Source organism: Sapajus apella, unplaced genomic scaffold (assembly GCF_009761245.1).
Source record: "Sapajus apella isolate SASKATOON/1434 unplaced genomic scaffold, GSC_monkey_1.0 scaffold2077, whole genome shotgun sequence".
Lineage (NCBI taxonomy): Eukaryota > Metazoa > Chordata > Mammalia > Primates > Cebidae > Sapajus > Sapajus apella.
Genome location: NW_022439003.1, coordinates 1,129 through 10,000, shown reverse-complemented (window position 1 = coordinate 10,000; position 8,872 = coordinate 1,129). Strand labels below are relative to the sequence as shown.

At 42.5% G+C, this 8,872-nt stretch overlaps 1 non-coding gene across 1 annotated transcript; it reads left to right on the top strand.

The window, feature by feature from the left end:
• Nucleotides 1-7,579: 7,579 nt before the first annotated feature.
• Nucleotides 7,580-7,686, top strand: LOC116547105. The gene has a single exon (XR_004266937.1). It is a non-coding gene; the product is annotated as a U6 spliceosomal RNA (small nuclear RNA).
• The last annotated feature ends 1,186 nt before the right edge of the window (nucleotides 7,687-8,872 follow it).

Sequence of the window (8,872 nt, the reverse complement as noted above, 5' to 3'; positions counted from 1 at the left end):
CCAAGCCAGGGAATGGTGGCAATTATAACCCAAATTCTATTAATGATAAAATAATTTAAACATATTTGCACAGTTTAAAGAAAAAATTAGGGTAAAGCCCCAAAACATTTTTTCTCGCACACTTGAGTCTCCATTCCAATTCTCTTCACCTTCGGTAGTCTCTCCTGGTGCTATTTATGCTCAGGTGAGGCCTTCCTAAGGCCCAAGATACTGGTATGAGGAGATGCTCCCCACCCCCAGTTCCTCTGAAATTACCCCAAGGATGCTTTTTAGTCATCTTCTCTCTAGGCCAGTTTCCTTATCTGGAAAACGGAGGTAATAGTAAGTACTTCATAGTTACTGTGATTATGAAGTGAAGAAAAGGAAGGAAATTTTCCCCAGATAAAGCACTTGTGTTCCCTTTCCTGTCTTTCTACATGTTCCCATCTCTGGGATGTCTAATGCACCTCAAAACTGAAGTTGCCACCAAAGCTTCCACCCCTATGCCTCACAGTTCCTATCTCAGAGGCATCAGCTCCTACAGCGAGTCCCCAAGCCAGGATCACTTTTGCTGCTTCCGAATAATCACTGAGTGATGCTAGCTTGTATACTTCACTTGTCTAAAACAGTTGCTTCATGCTGTTGAGTTTACCTAGGTGCAAGTATGCCTGATGGAAACTCACCATGGGATTAACTGTGGCACAACTTGAACGGAATTGTTTTCTACTACTTTTTTTTTGAGACAGGGTCTCACTGTGTAGCCCAGGCTGGAGTACAGTGGCATGATTATAGCTCACTTCAGCCTCAAACTCCTAAGCTCAAGCAATCCTCCTGCCTCAACCTCCCAAGTAGCTGGGACTATAGGTGTGTACCACCACACCCACCTGGCTAATTTTTTTTTTTTGAGTTGGAGTCTTGCTCTTGTTGCCCAGGCTGGAGTGCAATAGTGCAATCTCAGCTCACCACAATCTCTGCCTCCCAGGTTGAAGCGATTCTCCTGTCTCAGTCTCCCAAGTAAGCTGGGATTACAGGCATGTGTTACCCACGTTTGGCCAATTTTGCATTTTTAGTAGAGATGGGGTTTCTTCATATTGGTCAGGCTGGTCACGAACTCCCAACCTCAGGTGATGCACCCGCCTCGGCCTCCCAAAGTGCTGTGATTACAGGCGTGAGCCACTACACCTGGCCTAATTTTTTATTTTTTGTAGAGATAGGGTCTCACTATGTTGCCCAGGCTGGTCTCAAACTTCAGGCTCAAGCGATCCTCCCACCTTGCCTTCCAAAGTGTTGAGATTACAGTTATACTACTTTTGCCAAATGCAAAGACACAAGGCTGGTTTTGTGTTTGGACGCTACCAAATGGTAAGAGTAGGCATGCTGAGGTCTTATAACTTCAAAAATTTAAAAAGTCATCTGTCAGTAATGTATTAAGTTCTCCAAACACCTGTGACTCTTTTTTTTTTTTTTTTTTTTGAGACGGAGTTTTGCTGTTGTTGCCCAGGCTGGAGTGCAATGGCGCGATCTCAGCTCACTGCAACCTCCGCCTCCTGGGTTCAAGCAATTCTCCGGCCTCAGCCTCCCGAGTAGCTGAGACTACAGGCAGGCACCATCATGCCCAGCTAATTTTTGTATTTTTAGTAGAGACGAGGTTTCACCTTGTTGACCAGGATGGTCTCGATCTCTTGACCTCGTGATCCACCCACCTCGGCCTCCCAAAATGCTGGGATTACAGGCTTGAGCCACCGCGCCCGGCCTACCTGTGACTCTTTATGGCCCTCTGTCATTGCAGGTGCGGTCACTCACCTCCCTGGAAAGCTTTCATTTTTTCTCCTGAAGAGATGGGAAGGGAGCCACCACTTGCTAAATGGCTGTCATGTGCATATTGTACGCTGTGCTGGGCATATGGTAGAAGGTCAGAACTGAGGCCAGGCTCAGTGGCTCACACCTGTAATCCCAGCACTTTGGGAGGCTGAGGCTTGTGGATCACGAAGTCAGGAGTTTGAGACCAGCCTGGCAAACATGGTAAAACTCTGTCTCTACTAAAAATAAAAAAAGAAAAAAAAATAGCTGGGCGTGGTGGCTTGTGCCTATAATCCCAGCTATTCAGGAGGCCAAGGCAGAATTGCTTGAACCCAGAAGGCAGAGGTTGCAGTAAGCAGAGATCATGCCACTGCACTCCAACCTGGGAGACAGAGCAAGACTCTGTCTCGGGGGAAAAAAAAAAGAAAGTCAGAACTGAAAGCTCACTTGCCTCTTTCACAGCCAGCACTCCAGAGAGGCCAGCACTGGCAGGCCTCACCCAAAAACAATCTACTCCCTTCCTTTAAATCATGGAAGTTTATGGGTTTGTCTCCCTCACTAGTCTTTGCCCTTCCCAAAGGATGGGGCCATTGCATATGCATATTTGTGTTCTCAGAGCCACAGTGTAGTATCTAGCACATAACAGGTGCTCAATAAAACGTGGCACGTTAATTAAGACAAACCTATACCATACCTGACTTCTTTGTATGTTGTTCTTCAACAAATTTTTTCTGTTCCTTCTGAAAATCTCCTATAATTGTCTGTTAAAAAAATACATAGTTAAATAGCAATATATCTAAGGTTTAATTGATAACTTCCTTAGTTCAAATATTTACCAATATAAACAAAATGCTATAGGCCCAATGCAAAAAAACAAACTCACTCCTTAGAGTCTTAAAAGCTCATTGTTCCTAATGAGCTAAGACCTTAGTCAGATGATGCAAAGCCATAAATATATCCTCAAACAGTTATAAAGTTAAACTCATAACAAGAAAAGTTGGCCAGGCACGGTGGCTCATGCCTGTAATTCCAGCACTTTGTAGGGGCGAGGCAGGTGGATCACTTGAGGCCAGGAGTTAGAGACCAGCTTGGCCAACATGGTGAAATCCCATCTCTACTAAAAATACAAAAATTAGCCAGGTGTGGTGGCGCATGCCTGTAACCCCAGCGACCTGGGAGGCTTAGGCAGAAGAGCTACATGAACCCAGCAGGCAGAGGTTGCAGTGAGCTGAGATCGCACTACTACACTCCAGCCTGGGTGACAGAATATGACTCTGTTTCAAATAAAAAAAAAAACACCAAAAAACCAAAAAAACGCCACGAAACATGAAAAGTTTAGTATAACCCCAAAGTATCAATGTATTGCTTGTAATATATTAAAATAAAAACCAGTTATTTAAATAAAGTACTGTAATTTATATTATACTTACTTGTTATACAAAGAGAGGAAAAAATCAAGAATCTCAACAATTAACATTTTTATCAGAATATGATATTCTACTCAGGTTAAAAAATATTCATAAGAAGAAGAAACAATCAAGAGGAAACAACGAATTTCATACATTTGTACTCCCAAAAGATAATTGAATGTACCTTGTCAATGATGTCATCTATTTTTCCTTCTTCTACGGTTTTCTTTATTGTTTGTGCTGTTTCAGCAACTGATTCAGTTATCTTTTTTGTGGCGGCAGATGCAAAGTTAAATAGATAGTCTGTAAAGAAAAGAAAGAAAAAATAAAACCACACATACACAAAATAATCTGTGGTTATTATGTTTGAGATTTTTCCCTTAAAGAGATCTCATGAGACTCTAAATCATTATGGCATGTTCCTTGTTCATAAGGACCCGAAACAAGGAATAAGAAGCACTGACAGTGTTGAAAAGCACCACTTTCTTGGTGAACTGGCCAACCCTACTGGGCCTTTCATTCATCTCTTTGGGTTTTTTTTTTTTGAGAAGAAGTTTCTCTCTGTCACCAAGCTGGAACACAGTGGCGCAATCTCGGCTCACCGCAACCTCCGCCTCCCGGGTTCAAGAGATTCTCCTGCCTCAGTCTCTTGAGTAGCTGGGATTACAGGCGCCTGCCACCACACCTGGCTAATTTTTTTTTTTTTTTTTTGAGACGGAGTTTCGCTCTCGTTACCCAGGCTGGAGTGCAATGGCGCGATCTCGGCTCACCGCAGCCTCCGCCTCCTGGGTTCAGGCAATTCTCCTGCCTCAGCCTCCTGAGTAGCTGGGATTACAGGCACGCGCCACCATGCCCAGCTAATTTTTGTATTTTTAGTAGAGACGGGGTTTCACCATGTTGACCAGGATGGTCTCGATCTCTTGACCTCATGATCCACCCGCCTCGGCCTCCCAAAGTGCTGAGATTACAGGCGTGAGCCACTGCGCCCGGCCAATTTTTGTATTTTTAGTACAGACAGGTTTTCACCATGTTGGCCAGGCGGGTCTCGAACTCCTGACCTCAGGGGATCTGCCCGCCTTGGCCTCCCAAAGTGTTGGGATTACACGCGTAAGCAACTATGCCTGGCCTCACTCATGTCTTTCAAATACCCTTAGCATACTCCTCCCAGTAGCTGCTTTAAACTTTTCTTGTTCTTCTCAAGTCTCTGGTTCTAATTTATCTCAGTAAATAATCTGCCCAACTATTTTGCCAACAAGAACAAGGTTCCTTTCTTTACACATTCCTTCCTTTCTAGATCTCACGTGTGCCATCTTTATTTTCTCCTCTTCCCTTCCTGTTCAAAGAAAAAATGCCCCTCCTTTCCCAGATTAATATGTCCCATGATAAATCTGGAGGAATTTTAAAAAATAAATAGAAATCTTGGCAAGCCCTAATAGAAACAGAAATCTTTCTTTCTTTCTTTTTTTTGACATGAAGTCTCGCTCTGTCACCTGGGCTGGAATGTAGTGGCACGATCACAGATCTCAGTTCACTGCAACCTCTGCCTCCTAGATTCAAGTGATTCTTGTGCCTTAGCCTCCTGAGTAGCTGGGATTACAGGCACCTGCCACCATATCTGGCTAATTTTTGTATTTTTAGTACAGATAGGGTTTTGCCATGTTGGCCAGGCTGGTCTTGAACTTCTGACCTCAAGTGATCTGCTCATTGCAGCCTCCCAAAGTGCTGGGATTACAGGCATGAGCCACCGAGCCTGGCCTAGAAATCATTCTTAATAATAATGAGCAAATACGTAGAACAAGATTAAAATTGGAACCTGCAAAACTTCCATTTTTTATAAAACAAAGCCACAAAATTAGCTTTCTAGAAGACCTGAAAAAAGGTATATGTCAAGGTTCTATTGCACTATAAGGGCTATATCATTTCAAAATCCACATCCTACAGAATCCAGGCTGCTGAAAGAGACTTGAGGCAGGTCTTGAAGCTGGACCTGCTGGGGGATGCTTCCACGCAACTGACATCCTCTTCTCATGAGAAATCTCTGGCACATTAGGGCAATCTTGCCTCTCTTACTTACACCTGTTGAAGGGGCAGGAAGGTAGAGAAGGTCCCATAAGAATGGCAAAGGGAGGTCTGCACACCAGATTCCATCCTCACTATGTGTGTGGTATTACTTCCAGGAAACCAGCAGGCTGTATAGGTGTCTGGAAGCCAGTAATATTATTTCTCCATCTGAATGACCCTTTCACCACCTTCCCTTTAACAGTTTACTTCCTCCCATTACTTCTGGTAGTGTTTATCTGTCAATCCCATCAAAATACCCCTAGGACATACCACAGGAAGCTATTTGGTACTTATCTCATCATTCTCCTTCCTCCTAGTCTATATTCATATGATCACATGGAAATTCTTTAGTACCTCCAAGGAGGCCTCCTTGGTTTGAAATATTTTTGGCTGCCCTCTATCTGGCTAACTCACCACATGCTGTGGGTCTCTACTTAAATACCACTTCTCCTTAGGAAATATTCCCTTGACTAGGATGGATGTCCTGAGATGTGTTTCCTCCGTATATCCTGTGCTTTGAAGACTGCTGCCTGATCAACAATCTTCAAAACACTCTACCAATTACTTGGTGAATGTCTTCTCAGCCAGACTGAAACTGAAAGCTCGTGCTTAGCCTCATGAGGGCAGGGACCCGGGCTGTCTGATTCACCACTGTATCCCCAGTGGATGACCAGTATGTACTTGTTGAACAGATGAATGGGGAGTGACAGAACAAATGCTGAGCTTGAGGGGAATCACTCCTTTCTCTTTAGTTATGACTACTCTACTTATACAGAGTGGTATGATAAAATGGGTAGACAGCCACACTATTTTGTAAAACTGTGGCAGGCCAGGTCTCACTAACATAGGCCTCCATCACAACTGTTTCAGTACTGACTGAGTGGTTAAGGTAAATGTTAAAAGCCAGTGCCCTTATACAAAGGCTGGAATATAACAAAAGCCCATCAAGAGTTTTCCCGAGGCCTTCCCTGAACCTTAAAGCATGATTAAACAAGATTTATTGGGGGTCTGAAGAGACTCCCCAGGCCTCCACAAACAAGTTTATTGGGAGTCTGAAGTAACTCCCCAAACCTCTGTGATTTAGCAGGAGACAAGATAAGGGTAATCACCTCAGCACCTGGACCCATTTAGATTAGTAAATTTACTGGGGCTCCAGAGGAAGGTCTTCAGGACTCAGACCTTAGTTATAGGTAAAAATAAGCCAGTCACTTATGTCTTTAGATGAATGCACACTTAACACACAGACATATAGCTTAGAAGGTATATAAGCTCTAGAAAACTTTGTAATTTTGAGTTGGTCTGGTGATAATTCCCAGGCCTTCTCCCTGTAACTGTTTACAGAAATAAAAATTCTCTTCCTCCCCAGTTGATCTGCATCTCATTATTGGGCCACAAGAAACAGCAGCCCAACCCTCAGTTTGGTCCAGGAACAAAATTTAGCAAAACAGCCAGGAGAGACTGGGGTGGTGCCGCGTTTAGTGGCTAGTGGCTTACAACAAGACAGTCTTCAGGAGGATCCCAGCAGCTGGCAGTGAGATTTTTCCTGGGGACCCTCCTGAAGGCTGGCCCATGCACAAAAGTGCATGTCCCTTTCACCCCTGGGCAAGAACAGAGATCAGGAGCGGATGGGGGAGTTAACTGGATCGAATGCCAGGAGCCTACTGTTTTCCTATCTGGGCTTGTTAAGCCATTTGTCTGGTACTGCCAAGGAAAGCAATAGAGCTCGATCATACACCCACTTTGCATTTTGGTTGAGATCAGGTTTTGAGTCTGTTTTGTCTGAGTGCACTTCCCCTTATGTTGTCCAAAATGTGTATCCACTTGTTTGTGTATCTGTCTTACTCCTTTTGATACCATGTAAACTTGAAAATGGGAGGTATTGGGTCCATTCCTGCTGAGAGGCCTCTGGGAAAGAAAAATATTTTTTAAAAGCTCAATGGTTGAAAGTCAGTTTAATTAAAAGCTAACATCAAAGATGTATATATGTTTGTGTGCATGTGTGCATCTTTGTATCTAAAAGACCTTCATGCTTTTGTTTTTGTTTATTTCTCTCCTAGGACGTTGTCTTTTTGAGCAAAAGGTTTTTTTTCTTCTCAGTTGACTGAATTCTGTTTTCTTCATTAATAGCTATTACAACAGAAGCTCTCGGGGGTTTTTAAGAAAAAGCGTAATTTACACACTTAGAAATGTCTTTGGAAAGAAAAATTTTTTTAAGTGCACTGTAAAAGCATCACATAGTCTAGCCTCATAATAATTTTCCCTTTTGAAAGCCCAGGATCCAGTGTAGGCTCTGCCCAGGGCTGAAAAATCCAGTTAAAAGACAGGTAGTTGTACTTGCTTTGGCAGCACATATACTAAAACTGAAACGATACAGAGAAGACTGGCATGGCCCCTGCACAAGGATGACATGCACATTCGTGAAGTATTCCACATTTTTCTGAAAGATGTCACTTTACAGAAACAGTGCATACCATTCTGATGTTACAATGGTGGAGTTGGCAGGTGTGCCCAGGCCAAGCAATGGGGCTGGACACAAGGCCGGTAGCCCAAAGAGTGCTGGATTTTTGCTGCACATGCTTAAAACTGCAGAATAATGCTAAACTTAAGGGTTTAGATGTACATTCTCTGGTCATTGAGCATACCCAAGTGAACAAAGCACCCTAGAGGCGCTGCGGGACCTACAGAGCTCATGGTTGGATTAACCCGTACATGAGCTCTCCCTGCCACACTGAGATGATCCTTACTGAAAGGGAACAGATTGTTTCTAAATCAGAAGAGCAGGTTGCCCAGAAGAAAAACATATCCCAGAAGAAAGTGAAGAAACAAAAACTTATGGCATGGGAGTAAATACAGCATTAAAATAAATGCAATTAAAACGAAAAAAAAAAGATAGGTAGTCAATATCTAAATATAGTGTCCTTATACAGTCTTATGAGAAATTTCTATAATTTTATGTTTGACCTGGCATTCATCTTTAATCTCCCTCTAGCACCATCTAGAGTTTTCTTCTGTGTCACCTAAGAGCTGTTTCCTTTAATATGCAGATTTAGATCTATTTAGCTGACAACTGCCAGAGTAATAAACCAGGTTATCAAAAGTTTGCAAGTCTAAGACAGGAAAAAGGAGATCTTATGGATCTATAAAATGTACTTCTATTGGCATGCCTAAGATGTCTATGTATTTATGTCTTATGTATATCATGTTTCACTACAGAAAATATATGAAAGTGTTCTAATTAGTTGGCTCACAGAAAAATAAAAGTGCTTAAATACTTTAACGTAAAAAAGGAAAGACTAGTCAAATGCTTTTCAAGTTTATGTGACTTCAGTAAAATCTTTAATAAATAAGCTAGCTTTAAAAATTATTGGTAAAGTAATACTAGAAATGTCTTCAGAGTTGCCAGCACGCATTTTTGTTTGCAATTATTGATCAATTTCATACTTATCTCTGTCAAATACTATAAGCTGTCAAAATTTGGCATAGAGGCTACAAAACTATAACTCAACCCCAAACAGAGTGATCTTTGCTTGTGTAATTTTTTTTTTTTGAGACTGAGTTTCACTCTTGTCATCCAGGTTGGAGTGCAATGGCAGAATCTTGGCTCACTGTGACCTCCGCCTCCC